Source organism: Sparus aurata, chromosome 1 (genome assembly GCF_900880675.1).
Source record: "Sparus aurata chromosome 1, fSpaAur1.1, whole genome shotgun sequence".
NCBI classification, from domain to species: Eukaryota; Metazoa; Chordata; class Actinopteri; order Spariformes; family Sparidae; genus Sparus; species Sparus aurata.
In genome coordinates, this window is record NC_044187.1 from 38311028 (window position 1) to 38327500 (window position 16473).

Sequence of the window (16473 nt, forward strand, 5' to 3'; positions counted from 1 at the left end):
TTGGCGATTGTTAGTGACTATCTTTTTACATGAAAATCTTCAAGATTCTTTAACATCTTAGATTATGATTATCGAGTTACTGTGTACTACATAAGTGTTGTCTTTTCCTGGTTTTAAAGGCTACATTACAGTAAAGTGATGTAATTGTCTAAACTTGGCAGACTGTTCTAATGCTTGCTTTTATCCAATTAGCCATTATATCCACTAGGGCTGGGGGATATGGCCTAAAAATTGAATCTCCGATTTTTTCAAACCAAACTCGATTTACGATTTTAATATTTTTTTTTCCTTCTCAAAAACAAACTTCAAATGACAAAGAAATTGCACTGCATTTATTTTAAGCTTTTATTTGAAACACATTTGCCCTGTCACTGTAAAGAGTGCACCTTCGAACTCACTAGAAAAATTAAATAAAAGTGCATCCTTTTGAAAAGAATGTGTCCCTTTCTGATAAAATGTGTCTGTAAACATAAACATGTCAGATTGCTAGCCATTATAAAAACAGATCAGTTTTCATATTGGTATTGATAAAGTGTTGATAAAGTGATACCAGTATCGGAAAAGCTGCCGATACTGCAAAAATGCAGGTCTCGGTATCGGCGAGTACTTGAGTCTATGCACCCATCTGAAACCACATAATTTAGAGATAGGCCCCTGCTACTTCCCAGTCAGCTCTAAGCTCGGTATCGGGAAGGAAAAAAATGGTATCGGAACATCTCCAATTAAGGTATATGGTAAAAATATTGTGATATTTGATTTTGTTGCCCAGTCCTGGCATCTATGAAGTGCTGTTGAGGAGATTTAAAAATATTGATTAATTACCATGATATCATTTTAAGGCCACCTTGCTCAGTCCTATTAAAAAGAGCCTGTCATAAAAACAAATGAGACAGTTTCTCTTTGTGCCACTAAAGTGCTATGGCCACACACAATGCAGGTCTCTGTCGTTCAGTGGCTGCTAACAGCTAACTAGCTCTCCTCCTGCCAGTATCAACCACAGTGGAAGCACAAAAATCAAGAAGAATTCATCAAATAAACACAATCTGAGCAAATCAACGACACCAGACAGGTATGACACTCCACTTCTGAAATGCTCCCAGCGAGATATGAAGTCACATGGAGGATGAAACAAAAACAGTCTCACAGACGCTGGGTAGTAGAGACAAGCCCAGTGGAATCAAGGGGTAACAGCTAACAACTAACGGAGCAATTAGCTTAAAGCTAAACTATTCACAGAGCACGACTCAGAATTTGTGTTCACAGCAACATGAAGGGTTCAACTGTGAATTCAGAATCAGAAATCCTTTAATGTCTCGCAGACGGGGAAATCTGTTTGACGAATTGAAATGAAATGTAAAAACCAGGGCTGTAACAATACACCAAACTCACGATACGGTTTGCGTCACAATTTTTGACCCACGGTTCAATACAAACCTCGATTTTTTTTTTCTTTTTTTAAATTTAAACATTTTATTTATGTTACATTTCAATAACTTCTGTATATGATACTCATCTGATAGTATCAGAGACGCAGTATTGGCAAACTGAACCAGTGTGAATAGATGAGCGGTTGCAGTAGCGCTGAGATCGAAAAGTGGCTAAAGGTATGTCGATTGCTGCTCAACGGCATATACCGATCCCTAGAATGGCATACCGATCCCCAGACTGACATACAGATTCTCGGAGTGGTATATACCGATCCCCAGACTGACATACAGATTCTCGGAGTGGTATATACCGATCCCCAGACTGACATACAGATTCTCGGAGTGGTATATACCGATCCCCAGACTGACATACAGATTCTCGGAGTGGTATGCTGCTATTATGCAGCTGTTATTCCACCGACACATGACATGTATGTGCCGCTTGAGATTGTTACGGCACTGAGAGACGATGGGTACCGCTCCCTGATGAATATGCAAATGTAATGCCACTGGGCTGGTTTGACGACAAGTACAGCCGTAAACATATACTTTTTTTTTTTTGGTCTTTATTGACAATGCTAACTTAACACTTTACCGCTAGCAATGTTATGTTGTTGGGATTGTACGCATATAGACAGTAATTACACGTGGGGCTCTTACGATATGATAGTAAAGTAATATGTCTAAATGTCCGCCTATAAACTACTTAAAGCTAATGAAAGCGCTAACATGGCTAATATTAGCCAAGCCACCTTAGCCAGTCTGACTAATCGATAGCAGAACTTTTGAGCCTGCCAACAAAACAATACTTAGTGACGGGTTTTCATTATTACGGTGGCTGGGCTAATATTAGCCATGTTAGCTAAGGTTAGCGCTTTCATTAGCTTTAAGTAGTTTATAGGCGGACATTTATACATATTACTTTACTATCATATCGTAAGAGTCCCACGTGTAATTACTGTCTATATGCGTACAATCACAACAACCTAACATTACTTGCGGTAAAGTGTTAAGTTAGCATTGTCAATAAAGACACAAAAAAAAAGTATATGTTTACGGCTGTACTTGTCGTCAAACCAGCCCAGTGGCATTACATTTGCATATTCATCAGGGAGCGGTACCCATCCAACAGTCTCTCAGTGCCGTAACAATCTCAAGCGACACATACCGTCATGTGTCGGTGGAATAACAGCGGCATAATAGCAGCATACCACTCTGAGAATCTGTATGTCAGTCTGGGGATCAGTATGCTATTCTAAGGATCGGTATATGCCGTTGAGCAGCAATCGACATACCTTTAGCCACTTTTCGATCTCGCTGTCACTCGCCGGCTGCGCGTATGGAGGGCGTGTCTATCTGATGGTCTGATAACTGCACAGGTCCCTCACTCAACTTAATAAAGAGAAATGTCCCACAAAGCAACATTACAGAAGCAAACGAAGGTAACGTAGTAACTGTAACTGTCTTTGGCAACGAGGAAAAAAATACCGCAGCTGTACGTGGAGAAGCATCTGTCCTCCTGTCTGTCCTCCCGCCTGTCTTACCGAATCCTCGTCACATTTCTGCCCGAAAAACAGCGTTTGTCACCAGCAAAAAACTTTCACTACCGAGTGTTTGTGATGAAAAAAAATCACTTCGATGGTCAGCCCTCCTGACCGAGACTTAAGTGAACTTTCCCCTGGAAAACAGCCTTCATCCTCACGAGTACGGAGTCAGACAGCAACCTGTTTACTGATGGTGATTATGTAATTATGTAATTTAGCACAAAAAACGTAACTTCGTCACTTTCCAGGATGTTTGGTGGGTCAGGATCTCGATCACGTTTTTGCAAGTTCCCGCAATTTCATTGCATAAAATTGCACAAATATTCAGCATATTCCATCGCATTTTTTAAGAAAACATGCCGCATAATCAAGGATTTTTGCCTGCAACAATCACCAAAAAATTCTGTGTGTTTTTTGGAAGGACTGGCAAGACAGGTTCGTGGATCTGAGTGTCGCGACTTTGGTTTTAATACTTGTAACGTTACAGCCCTAGTAAAAACACAACAACTTTACAGAAAATAAATGTACTGAAGTACTTTAGCTGAGTACAGTTTCAAACTTTAAGTACTTTAATACATTGTACAATGATGTAAAGTGCCTGTAACTCCAAACCTAATCTTCTGACAGATAAAATTAACCAGATACAAGCAGTGGCCATGTGATGGAGTGGTAGCTTCAGGGCTCAAAGACCTCAGTACAAAGACACAAATCTTTCTCCAAATTCTGTGTCCTGTTTACTTTTTATTCTCTTTTTTACAGTTTACAGATACCTTTTCATTTTGTTTGAAGCAAAACAAATAAATTAATATAAAATAAATATAATAATCTGTTTCAACATTTTAATTTTTTTTTATTCTCCACTAATACCTAACGATAGATGACAAAGTCTGTCTCTCACGAACTGAAGCCGTTTTAAACAAGCACAGCAAGCAAGATCAGCTTACAGCAAAATGTTACCTACAACGAAGCATATGCAAAAACAAAAGCTGTCTATATCTAGTAACTGTTTGGCTTCGTTTGTCCCGTGCCGGTATCTTACAATCTGGCAAACTCCTGTGAACTTTGCTGTTAGCTAAGACAAAGCAGCCCCTCGTCCTCTACCAGTGGGAGGCAGGCGGAAGAGGACCAACACTGATTGATACCTGTGTTCCTCATTCTTTCTAAACTTTAACTCAGTATTTTGATGAAAGAATTTGTAGGCTAGAGTGTAGGCTTGTTTCTACTGAGATATTACTGAGTTATAGTGATTTTGTTGTTGGAAATATTAATGTTGCTGCAATAGAAACAATACATTCATATTGAAAACATTCTTTCTAAATCATGTTTAGCTCAGTCCGTATTAGCTTGCGTACTTGAATGTCGCAGGTTCAAGTCCCACTCGGACCAAAAAAAGTGAATGCTAGTTCACATCCTGGGCACTGCCGAGGTGCCCTTGAGCAATGCAACGGCACCTAACACTGCTTGTTGGGCGGCGCCGTAGCATATGTGGCAGCCCCTTGACTAATCTCCTCTGCCTGTTTGTGTGTGTGTGAGCGCGCCTGTGTGTAATGTGAGTGGAAAAAATTTCCCAATTTGGAATTATAATAGCATATAAAATGTAAAAAAATTTCTAAATCTATTTTTTTTGTAATGACAAAAATGACCAATTAGAATACAGAAAACACATCAAAAACAAACCAATAATAAGCAATCAATGACAGTAGCAGTACCAATAAAATCTTAACAATATCCATTCCTACACTAATGTTATAGAAATATCGGTAAATATTGATGTTGAAAATTTTAAACTGTTTTAATACTCATTTTCACAGTAGCAGTTATTATCATTATACTTCATTTATTACAGTATTACAGCAGCTGTGCTTTCACACGCTCTCTTCTCCCCGACAACAAGTCTGCACACACACTGCTGTAGTACCAATACTGGCCTGCCTCCTCTCACCCAGTGCTTTAAATGTGGTTGATCTTATAACGCAGTACACAAGCCTTGCTATATTTATCCTTCAATAACAATCTAAAGTTTTTAAGCTTCAAAGTTGTGTCAATTCTACACCAAACAGTACAGATTTAGTTATCATGACAACACTACCCTGTACACATGCAGCCTGCCATGAAAACTAAGTGGCAGGCAGCCATAGAGGGCCCCGTGATGACATGTCAACGCCAGCATCTTGGTACGCAACTCTGTAAAATGGAACATCAAGTGACACAATGCCCAGTGCATAATGTACACCACTGTGTGATAAGGAATACATCTGTTTTGACAGGCTGTAAAAATCTAAGATTGCATTCATGACAGCAAGGACTCAGGGACTACACACTGAATGAGATGTTTTACCTTATTTAATTATCTCACACTCAAATCTATATTGCAGTAAAAGTCTGAACCTGCACAGGTTTATTTGCAATTCGCAAAGCTCCATCAAGATAAAATAATAATGGTTATTTCTTATTCAACCGAGGGTCCTCTCCATCAGTTTCATTATCCTCTTGATCAAAAGCACTGTGCATCTTTACAGGCTGAGTCTCTACCCTGCTGTAAATTTTAGAAAACCCCCAAACACAATGGCACCTTCTTATGTCCAGAGAAGCCAACAGCATTCTCAGCACTCACACACACAAATCCTGGGTGTGTATGGCCCGCTGCAGTCACGGCAGCACCTCGCAACAGCACGTATCCTCAATATATGCACCAAACCAGCTTTTAGCCATAGATGCCATCAACCTTGTATCCTGATCACAAGTCTCCAATTTTGGATTGCAATTTTAATCAAATTTGGAAGCGTTGAGCAAACTGACTATTTAGCGGTGGAAAGCTGACTAATATCTCAAAAGCAGGCAGAACATGTTTTATATATACAGATCAGGCAGGTAGGTGACAGGCAAGCCCTAACTGATTCAGTCACAAGGCCCAGCAGGCTTGGTTTGACAGCTCAGTGGACACTATTCAGCCCGACAATGATACACTGTCAAGACGGACAAACGCCACGCAAAACTACAGTGCACATGTAGAAATGTAGTGTGGTGGTTGTGATTAGCACTCGTACATGTTTCACCACATTATCCACTCCGTAAATCGGTGTGCACGCATTAATGCGCCGTGGTTTCTAGGTTTGATTATCGATAAGCAGCACAGCAGTTTCCAGCCAATTTCAGGAAATTGAATTTGGCACAACGTCCATTGCACACAAGTGAAAGATATCAGCCCACACTGAACTGTCGGAAGCCGGGGTGTGGACGCATAATGAGGACGATAACGTTACTAACGCTAAGTTACAGATCTGGAGTAAGGAGAAAAAATTAATTCACGATTTAAGCTCTATTCCGGCGCTACGCTGTCTAACATTATAGTTCTTAATACAGCAAATCCTCAGTGATGAAATGAAAGGAGGGTGGAGACGAATAACGTTAATGAGTCACAGCGGTACCACGATAATGGAAATGATCAAACAGGGTGGAGAGAAAAGGAGCACCATACCAAACACAAACACGTTCCATGTCCTACAGTCAGGCGATAAATGGTATGACCAGCATACTGTGTGAGCTGCTTTACCATGTAACATTAGCTAGCCTTTAGCTATGCATGTCTCCATTGATTAACCTTGGCTAACGTTAGCAGCAGGCTAACACCTCACCTGTGAGGGGTCTCACAATGGTTCTGGGTCCAAAGATGGTGAATGGGATATGCCAGTTTTGATCTTGTTATTTCGCTTTGTGGTTAGAATTAGCAGAGCCACATCATTAGATCCATTTTCCTCCATACGACTTATTCGGCGATTTCAGTAGGCTCAATCGTTGCGGTGCTGCTTTGGTGGCTAGCTATCCCAGCGCCGGGCTAATTTACACAGCACGTTAAATGGTTGGCTAGCTAGCAAGCCACCGTGACGCCTGACGCCAATTTACTACAAGCACTTAGCTTAACTAACTGTAAGCTAGGGGTGGTAGCTGATGTTTTTTAACTTCTTTAAAATAATTAGCATCTGTCTGCAGGCCGTTCTGCCAATGCGGAGGTAAAAACGAAGAAAACCAAGTTATTATAATCCCATAGCATAATGCTCTCCTCATATATCCGTAATATTGGTGACCAAGAGATTCCCAGAGGCCGACATATTTGTCAGTACAAAAAAACTCTGATGCCAGGGTCTAGCAGCAAAATCGTCGCAATAAAACAACCCTGACTGGACAACAGTAGTGTCAGTCAAGCTGTACGCGCATCATATTGGTCCTCCAGCCGTGACCCAACCTCCTTCACACTGATCGTCATGATGGCACTAAATCGTGATTAAATGTATTCCCGAGCACAGAACAACACAGTCCGGGCGTGCTGACTGAGATACACTGGATAATAAAGCCATGGTTATATATTTATTGTCACTAAGCATGGTTTGCACATAAACTGTCTCTGACATGAGGTTTTAATCCACTCATGTGACACACTGACACACTAACGTATGTTTGCGTGCACGTGCCTGTGTGTGCAAGTGCACGAAACTGTAAATCCTTTAGTGCCCACGTAACACACACACACACACACACACACACACGCTACACAAAGTGGAGATTAAAATGACAGCAGGGGATATGTGGACAAACTCACCCAACCAAGCTCCTCATCAACACACACACACACACACACACACACACACGCACCAAAATAAAAAATAATCTGAAATCCGGCCACCAGGACATCATATATGGAACTCGATTGTGACACACTGTAGGTCTATGTGTGTGTGTGTGTGTGTGTGTGTGTGTGTGTATTGAAGCCCCTTAGCAGTTGACCTGTGAGTTCATAAGGCTCTTAAACTAAAGGGGCGATCATGGCATAAAAAACAAAACAATGGATAATTTTGTGACGGCCCATTTCCCATAAGGGGTCGAACCAAGAAAACTGTACATAAGCAAAGATCTGGGTGTTAAAAGGATGGCTCAAGTCTAATAATAATAATAATCATAATCATAATCATAATAAAAATACAAACAATAATGATTATGATAATAATACAAATATTCATGGCATTAGAAGGGATCTCTTCATAGCCATGGTGGAGAAGCAGCAAGAGGAGCCTAACTACAGTCTTGTCAGCCTCCAGGAAAGCGGGGTAAAGTTTGTGGTAGGGCCTCTGGCTGCATCCTTCAGTCCTCTCCTTCATCATGGCCTCACTGCGATTCATTAACATCACTGTTGGCTTCAGAAAGGAAGTTCTGACCATTTCTCTAACCATCAGACCACGTCCTGTATTTCTATCAGGAAATATCATTACATTTGAAGAGTCATTAGCCTGTCCCTATGTCAATGACACAAATGTTTTTACTTCTCGTCATATCAGCCCGGCAATCACAGCGACGCTCAGTGATAAAGTGCCCGGGGTCCTGGCTCCTTTTGCGACTGCAACAAAACCTGTGGAAAGCCTCACGAATGAAGTGAACTCAACACTTGTTTCGCTCCTCGATTCTGTGGCACCGGTCTCTACCAGGACAAGACGACCAAAGAAATCTACTCCCTGGTGTATGGATGGAACGAGCATGGCGTAAATCTAAATTGGACGTTTTTTATCTTGCTTGGCATGATAGTGTACGAAACAATAAGCGTGCTCTAAATACTGCTAGAACAGCATATTTCTCCAGCCTAATAAACAATAATAAACACAATCCTAGATTTCTCTTTAACACTGTGGCTAAACTTACTCAAAAACCACAGTCGGTGAGCTGTGCACCCTTAATGCAAATTATTTCTTAGATTTCTTTTGCAATAAAATTGATGAGAATTAAAATTAACTCATCATCTCTGGCTTCCTCGTCAAAGTTTGTTAATAAATATTCTGCTGCCGATTCTCAGTTAGTCTCAGCCACTGGTGTAGTCCAGGGTATACGCGGGTATACGGCGTATACCCACTGATTTGTCACGGTGACAGTGCAAATATCAGCGCGGACATTTTGGCAGCTATCCAAGAGCTGTCCAGTAAACATGACGAGACGTTCCGTAAGATTTCAGTGATTGAACTCACTACAGAGCAATGTCTCAACGCATTGAAAAACTCTCTTCTACAGTTGAACAACTTGTGGTGGATATTAATTGCCACAAAGACATTTTGAAGAAGACAGAGTTAGAAATTGAACAACTGAAAAAAGAGAACCGGATTCTGAGGGCAGGTGTTGCTGAAAACAAGCGCTACAGTTACAGATGGACACTGAAACTACACGGAGTAAGAGAGGAGACAAATGAAGACGTGAGAGCAGTGGTGATTAACATCCTTGGAAAAGTTGCCCCTGGGCTTCATGAATATCTACAGGAGGGTGTCGACATTGTGCATCGTCTTGGTCAGAAGAGAAAGGACGGATCCCACCGGTCCCTAATCATCCTCTTCGCGCTGCGACGTATCCGTGATGCTGTTTGGAAGAGTGCCAAGGGCTGCAAGTTTCTGCAGCACAACAAGCTGCGTCTCACCGAGGCACTTTCCCCCGAGGATCGAGTGGCTAGAGAACAACTCTGGCCCCTTGTGGAAAAAGCAAGGAAGGAAGGTAAAAAGGCGTCCTTTCTAGGACCCTATGCTCTGATAGAGGGGAAGAAGATTGACCATTTAGACATTAATTGAAGCCGTTTCCTCAGATAACTGCAGAGAAGAGTCATACAGAGTGGTAAGATCCCTACACGCTGCACGTCTCCAGGGTGCTTATAGAGAACTATGCATAAGCTTATTGACTTTGAACTATTAACTTTCGGTGATGACGGATGAAGAAAGCTGTATCCAAACAGTTCACATCTCCAGGGAGGATATAATTATACATACACTCATAGACCATAGAACTACTACCTTCTGGAGGTAGCTGGTGGGGATTGCTATGTCTCCAAACTGTTGATATTAACAGACAGCTGGTATTGTGGGGAAAAATCGTTGTTAAAAACTCCAGCAGTCACATTATTTGGATTAATCCCACACCCTTATACAATTATTAGTTGTTCGAAGGGATAAAGAAGATAAATGATTTCATGTATTCTTCTTTCTGGTTTCTCTTTATAGTCATTCATTATTTTCTCATGACTTGTATTGCAAGGTTGCTTAATTATTAGAGCAACAGTATTTTTGAGCAACGAAATATTCATCATATTTAGTTTATAAAATGTACAATTACAAACAGAAAGAAAATGTGTTCTGTTTGATCTGCAATGTTCTGGGTTTAACCCAGTGTGCTTGATAGTTATTGTTTAAATCAATTTAAACTAACTGTTTATGGTACCAATACTATATTTTGGTATAGTCACAAATTATTTTGACTGTCTATAACTTCCTCGTTTAAGGGGTCTAAAACACACTTCAAGTTCTTGTTATTTACTTGTGAGAGCTACTTCATTATTTTATCCTGATATTTTTGATGGATTTTCAATTTCATTCTCTAACTGTTATGTCATTGAATGTCAGAGGTATACGCAATCTGTTGAAAAGAAAAGCCACTTTTCTATTCTGTAAAAATAGTGGGGCTGACTTAATATTTTTACAAGAAACACATTCAAGTGAGTCAGATGTACAATTCTGGAAAGGGCAGTGGGGAAATAAGATTTACTGTAGTCATGGTACTAACCGCTCTGCTGGAGTCTCTATTTTATTGCATAAATTTAAAGGGGAAATCTTAGAGGTGGTGTCTTCACATGATGGTAGATGGATTCTCATAATTTTCAAGCATGATAATTCAAATTTCATAGTATGCAATATTTATGGGCATAATATTCATTCGTCTAATAAGATACTCTTTAATCAGATAAAAGATAAATGATCTATCACACAAATATCCTAACTCTTATGTAATTTTAGGTGGCGACTTTAATGAGTGTCCTGATGAAGCAATAGATAGATTCCCCCCAAAACTGTGTCAATCTTTTCTGAACAACAATATTGTTTCGAAACTTTGCTCAGATCTCTCCCTGACTGACACATGGCGTTTTTTTAATCCAGACATGCAGGATTTTACATGGTACAAGAGTAACCTTTCATCTAGATCCAGGATTGATCTTTTTTTAGTTTCTTCCTCTGCACTTCAGCATGTAAAAGATATCTCCCATTCTTTTTCTCCATTGTCAGATCATAAGAAAATCACTCTGAAATTAGGGGTTCACAGAATGCGTCTAAATTACGAGGATACTGGAAATTTAATAATGCCCTTCTTAAAGACAATTGCTTTAATGATAGTATAAAATGTCTATCCAATGACATTTTTAATGAAATTGCTGACAACGAATATACACAAAAATGGGAATACTTCAAGTTTATGATAAGGAGTATTGCTGTAAAAAGAAGTAAAGAGTTAAAAGCACTCAAAGATTAAACAGAAGCTGAATTACTGAGCAGAATTGGTTTTCTCTTATCTAAATCCAACTTGTCTTCTGAAGAGGAGTTGGAAGTAAAGGAGATACAGTTCAAAATCGATCAGATTTACATTGAGTTAGCTAAAGGTGCTTTTGTGAGATCTAGAGCCAAGTGGCTGGAGGAGGGGGAAACAAACTCCAGCTATTTTTTTGCTTTGGAGAAAAGAAACGGTCAAAGAAAATCACTAAGTATGCTTAATATTAATGTACGGATCAAAAATTAATTTCTGATTCTGTTTTTTCCTTTTATAGCAACTTGTACAAATCAGAATTCAACAATCCCTCTTGTGAAATGTTTATTGGTAAAGTTAAAAAACACATAGTGACAATTGATAAGGACTTGGAAAAAACTTGTGACTCTGGCCTGACCAGAGAGGAAATTAAGAATGCTCTCTTCTCAATGAAAAGTGGTAAATCCCCAGGTATAGATGGGCTTTCAGTTGAATTTTATATTCATTTTTGGGACATAATTCAGGAACCTTTATTCTGTATGTACTGTGAATGTGTGAGTCGGGGAGAGATGATTACAACTATGAAACAAGGCGTTATATCGCTAATTCCGAAACCAGACAAAGACAACTTATTGATAGAAAATTGGAGACCTATCACTCTCCTTACAATTGATTACAAGATTCTGGCATCAGTTTACGCAACTAGATTAAAAATGGGTCTACCTCATATTGTTGCCGAAACACAATCAGGTTTCATTAAGGATAGACACATAAGTAATAAAATCAGACTTATTTTGGATTTATTAGACTATGCAGATTCGACACCATTGAACATAAGTTTCTTACAAAATGTCTTAAATTGTTTGGTTTTGGAAACAAATTTATAGATACAATCGAAATGTTTTATAAAGGAATTAATAGCTCAGTGATCATCAACCACAGCACCTCTCATAGATTTGATATAAATCGTGGTGTTAGGCAAGGATGTCCGATTTCACCTTTTCTATTTATTTTAGTTGTTGAATTACTGTCATTAAATATAGTACATGATACAGATTTCAAAGGCATCTCTATATTTAATAGAGAAATAAGAATTTCTCAACTGGCAGACGATACAACCCTTTTCCTGAAAGACAAAGAACAGTTGGTCAAAGCTATTGATCTAGTGAAACAGTTTTCACTAGCATCAGGCTTGAAACTCAATGTATCTAAATGTGAATTATTGCCCATACACAATTGTGGCGATACCTTCATAGATAATATCCCAGTAAAAATCACAGTCAAGTATTTGGGCATTAATATAACAAAAAATTTAATAGCAAGGCAACAACTAAACTTTTCTGGAAGAATTAAAAAAACTAGAGATATTTTTAATCTTTGGCTTCAGAGAGATTAACATGTTACGGCAGGGTCCTTTAGTCGAAAGCTGAAGGCGTCTCTCATTTTGTTTACCCATCTCTTTCCCTCTTTATGAACGATGCCACTGCTGAAGAAATTAACAAACTATTTCTGGATTTCATCTGGAGAAATAAAACGTACAAACTTAGAAATGCAGTTCTATCTAACAGCAGAGCGGAAGGTGGTCTTGAAGTGCTTAATTTCATTGATATTATAAATACTTTTAAAATCAATCGGTTAAAAAGATGTTTGACACATAAAAATTCATTATGCTTCTTCATCCCCAATCATATTTTTGACAAGATTGGTGGGCTTGCTTTCATTTTAGCCTGCAACTACTCACCCAACAAGCTTCCGGTCACACTGTCCAAATTTCATCAGCAATCACTTCTCTCCTGGAAATTATGCTTTGTGCACAATTTTTCTCCTCACAAAACTCTTATATGGAATAACGAGTGTATAACTATAAGGAATAAATCTCTTTTTTATTCCAAATGGTTTGAAAAAAGTATTAATAACATCCTATCTGTTTTGGATGAACACGGTTTTGTCCTCTCCTATGAGAGTTTTATGTCTCGACATAATTTTCCTATACCTTTCAAGGAATACAACTCAGTGATAAAAGCCATCCCCTCTGGCTTAATTAATTTAATGAGAAGTCACTTATCCTTCTGTGAAAGAATTGGACCAGAGGGCACATCTGTTTTGCTTTTGAATGGTATTAATATACAAGACAAAAAATGTAACAATAAACATATAAGGAGATAAAAAACTTACTCTATAAATCCCTAGCCCTGGTTAAAAATAAAAAGAATATACAATTTTTAGATAACTATGAAAATATATTTGATATACCCTCTGGCAATTAATGAAATTTAAGACTGCAAAGATTGTTACATACATTTATGGGATGACAGAATGATATTGTATTAGTTACTAGTATCTGCTTATTTTGTTTCTTACCTTATGAGATCTCAGGAATGTACTTTGTACATGTATTATTCTATTTATTGATTTTTTGTATACTTTTGCGTACTTTCGTATCTGTGAAGCAGCTCTTATGTACTGTGTTCTGTATTAATGTTTGACATAATTTGTAAATTGCATATTTAAATAAAGTTCATATAAAAAAAAAAGGTATCCTTATGGGGAGGGATGACGTATTTCCGCTTTTACGTAGCTCCCAGTGGAGAGCGTGCACTGTGATAGGTCTCCTTCTTTGACAAACACAGCTTCTGTCCAATAGTATTTTAGAAAAAAAAAAAAAAAAAAAAAGAGCAGACCTGAAAGTAACGAGTACTTTTCAGCCTTCCTAGACATTAACTCGAGTAAAAGTAAAAATATTTGTCTTTGAAATGTATTCAAGTAAGAGTACAAAGTACCAAAGAAATCTAATACTCAAGTAAAGTACAAATCCTCTGGATATGTACACTGTAAAATGTTTCACTGTAAATTTACAGTAAATTACTGGCTACTAGTTGCATTACTTTCACAGTAATTTATTGTGAATATTTCACAGTAATTTACTGTACATGTTTCACAATAATGTACTGTAAATATTTCACAGTAAAATACAATGCATCTACAGCTGTATACTGTAACTTCACAGTAGTCATGCCCATGGAATTACTGTGATATAGCAGTATGTAGCTGTGGAATTACAATATCTTGCTGTATGTAAATTACAGTAATTGCCTGTATTTTTTTAATTTTTACTGTAAAAGTAATGCAACCAGTAGCCAGTAATTTACTGTAAATTTACAGCTTAAATAATACTGTAACATATTGCAAATTTGACTTGTTACCTGTGATTTTACCACACAAACATGCTTTGGATTTGCTAAATTAAAAGTCAAAACAAGAACAAAGAAAACAAAGACAATACTCATTTTAATTTTTTAATAATTATAAAACTATCATATTCAACAATTTACAAGAGCTGTCTCTGAACATAAACATGAACATGAATTTTCATTTTTAAAGAGCAGATTCAGCTATTAAGTGCTGATTCATTCCCTGTCTAATGTCAATATTGATACCAGTATTGATGTGTTACATGGCTGGGGTAGTTATGTTAACAGGTTACAAATCAAAATCATACTTTGGTATCACCAACTGAATCTATGAATCAATCAATCAATATTAAATCGAATCAATATCAAATTGTGATAAATAGATAGCAGGAAATTGGTTACCATACTCAACCCACACGTCAATTTACAACTCTAAACATATATAGTATAAACAATACAGTATAAACAATTTACAACTTATGAACATATACAATATGAACATTCTTACGCCAGCTACGTAACAATTTCATATTTACATTGACCACTCAAAGTTAACAAGTTTACTTTGGAGCGTGCTCACGTGTCGATTGATGCCTCCACACTTCTTTGAATTTGAGCCCATCTCAGGGTTAATGCCCAAGAAGCACCTGTAAACAATAAAGCAAAGACAACTTTCAGTTTCACAGATTTAATATTGCATTGTTTATCCAAGGCACATGCAGTGGTGCCTCTTCTTCTTCAACTAAATCCGACCTACACCAAAAAAATTAGTATTGAAAGCCAAGCACGATGACAGTTTTTGTATAGCTTCAGCCTTTAAAAAACTCAAAATGCTGCCCGGTGCAAATTTACATAAGCAGTTAACAAGTAGCTCAGCTGATGTTAGCATTTGTTCATTTTTAAAATAACCACATACAGCTCGAAATATCAATATAAAATCCAGATATCAACAGTACCTTGGACAATCAAGCAGGGGGTGCTTGGTAATATCACTGTCCTCTGCACATCAGCGGCTGTGGCGCACGGCTGTAAAATAAGAAATAACATAGCATTGTAGCGTATTCAACATGGTGCATAAAAGACGTGTCACTGGTTCTAATGATTTAGAGGTTAATCAGAGCAAATGTTATGTGTCAACATGTGAATGAATGCGATTAAATTACTGACTATAGGCTTAATTTGATCCAAATGTCATTTGCTAGTTTGATGAGACATTCAGTGGTGGATCAAAGTACAATATCAAGAAGAGAACCACTTGATTTTCTCAGATTATTTACACAGTTTTATGTGCTATTTTTACCTCAACAGCCTGCTCCAGGGATCACTGTCCTTGTTTAAACTGCCTCTGAAAAAGAATGGAGAGCAATTAGTGACAGATCATATCCTTTAAGCTGGAAAAGATTAGTAGTCAATCAAATACTCATGCATATCCCTCCCATCGATATGACCACCAAATGAAAGCATATGATTTGAGCTTTCCAAAGATATAAGTTACTTGTCTATGAGGCAAAGCTTTGCGGAGAAAAACGGCTTTGTAATGACTTAGTTGTTGCAGCTGGAGGCAAACGATAGCTTACTTTAACTTTGACTTTTGCTAATTCGCGGCGAAAACACCGCGTATTCTCGGTCAAATAACTCACACAGTATGCCTCATAACGACATGTGGAGACGAATAGATGAAAACACACAATTTGAACTTTCCAAAGATATAAGTTACTTCTCTATGAGGCAAAGCTTTGCGGAGAAAAACGGCTTTGAAATGACTTAACAGCCAAAAAAGTGGAGCATAAAGTGACGTTACCTTGATCCAAAGATCGTTCACTTACTAACATTAACTCACACAACTAATATAAAGTTGTTACAAGCTGCCTAAAATGTAATGATGTTAACCTTACCTTCGAGCTCTTCTATCGGTGTGTGTTGGGTCGTAACATTATCCACCATGGATGTAAGAGAACAGTATCTTATCCACCCTTATCCACCTGACGTCTCTTCTTG

At 38.1% G+C, this 16473-nt stretch overlaps 1 protein-coding gene and 1 long non-coding RNA gene across 4 annotated transcripts in view; both read right to left on the bottom strand.

Moving 5' to 3' along the window:
• The window catches only part of LOC115585640 (palmitoyltransferase ZDHHC5-like), a 31135-nt gene extending 23973 nt beyond the window's left edge, over positions 1 to 7162 (bottom strand). For 2 of the 3 annotated variants that reach the window (XM_030424189.1, XM_030424206.1), the window contains exon 1: positions 6607 to 7162. The gene's annotated coding sequence lies outside the window, so the exon portion shown is untranslated. Of the gene's footprint in view, positions 1 to 6449; positions 6552 to 6606 lie in introns of those variants that run through there. The other variant, XM_030424198.1, reaches the window with a different exon arrangement.
• Positions 7163 to 14566: 7404 nt separating this feature from the next.
• Positions 14567 to 16473, bottom strand: LOC115589493 (uncharacterized). The gene is made up of 4 exons (XR_003985532.1): positions 16371 to 16473; positions 15776 to 15820; positions 15432 to 15501; positions 14567 to 15122 (listed from the first exon to the last, which is right to left on the bottom strand). It is a non-coding gene; the product is annotated as an uncharacterized LOC115589493 (long non-coding RNA).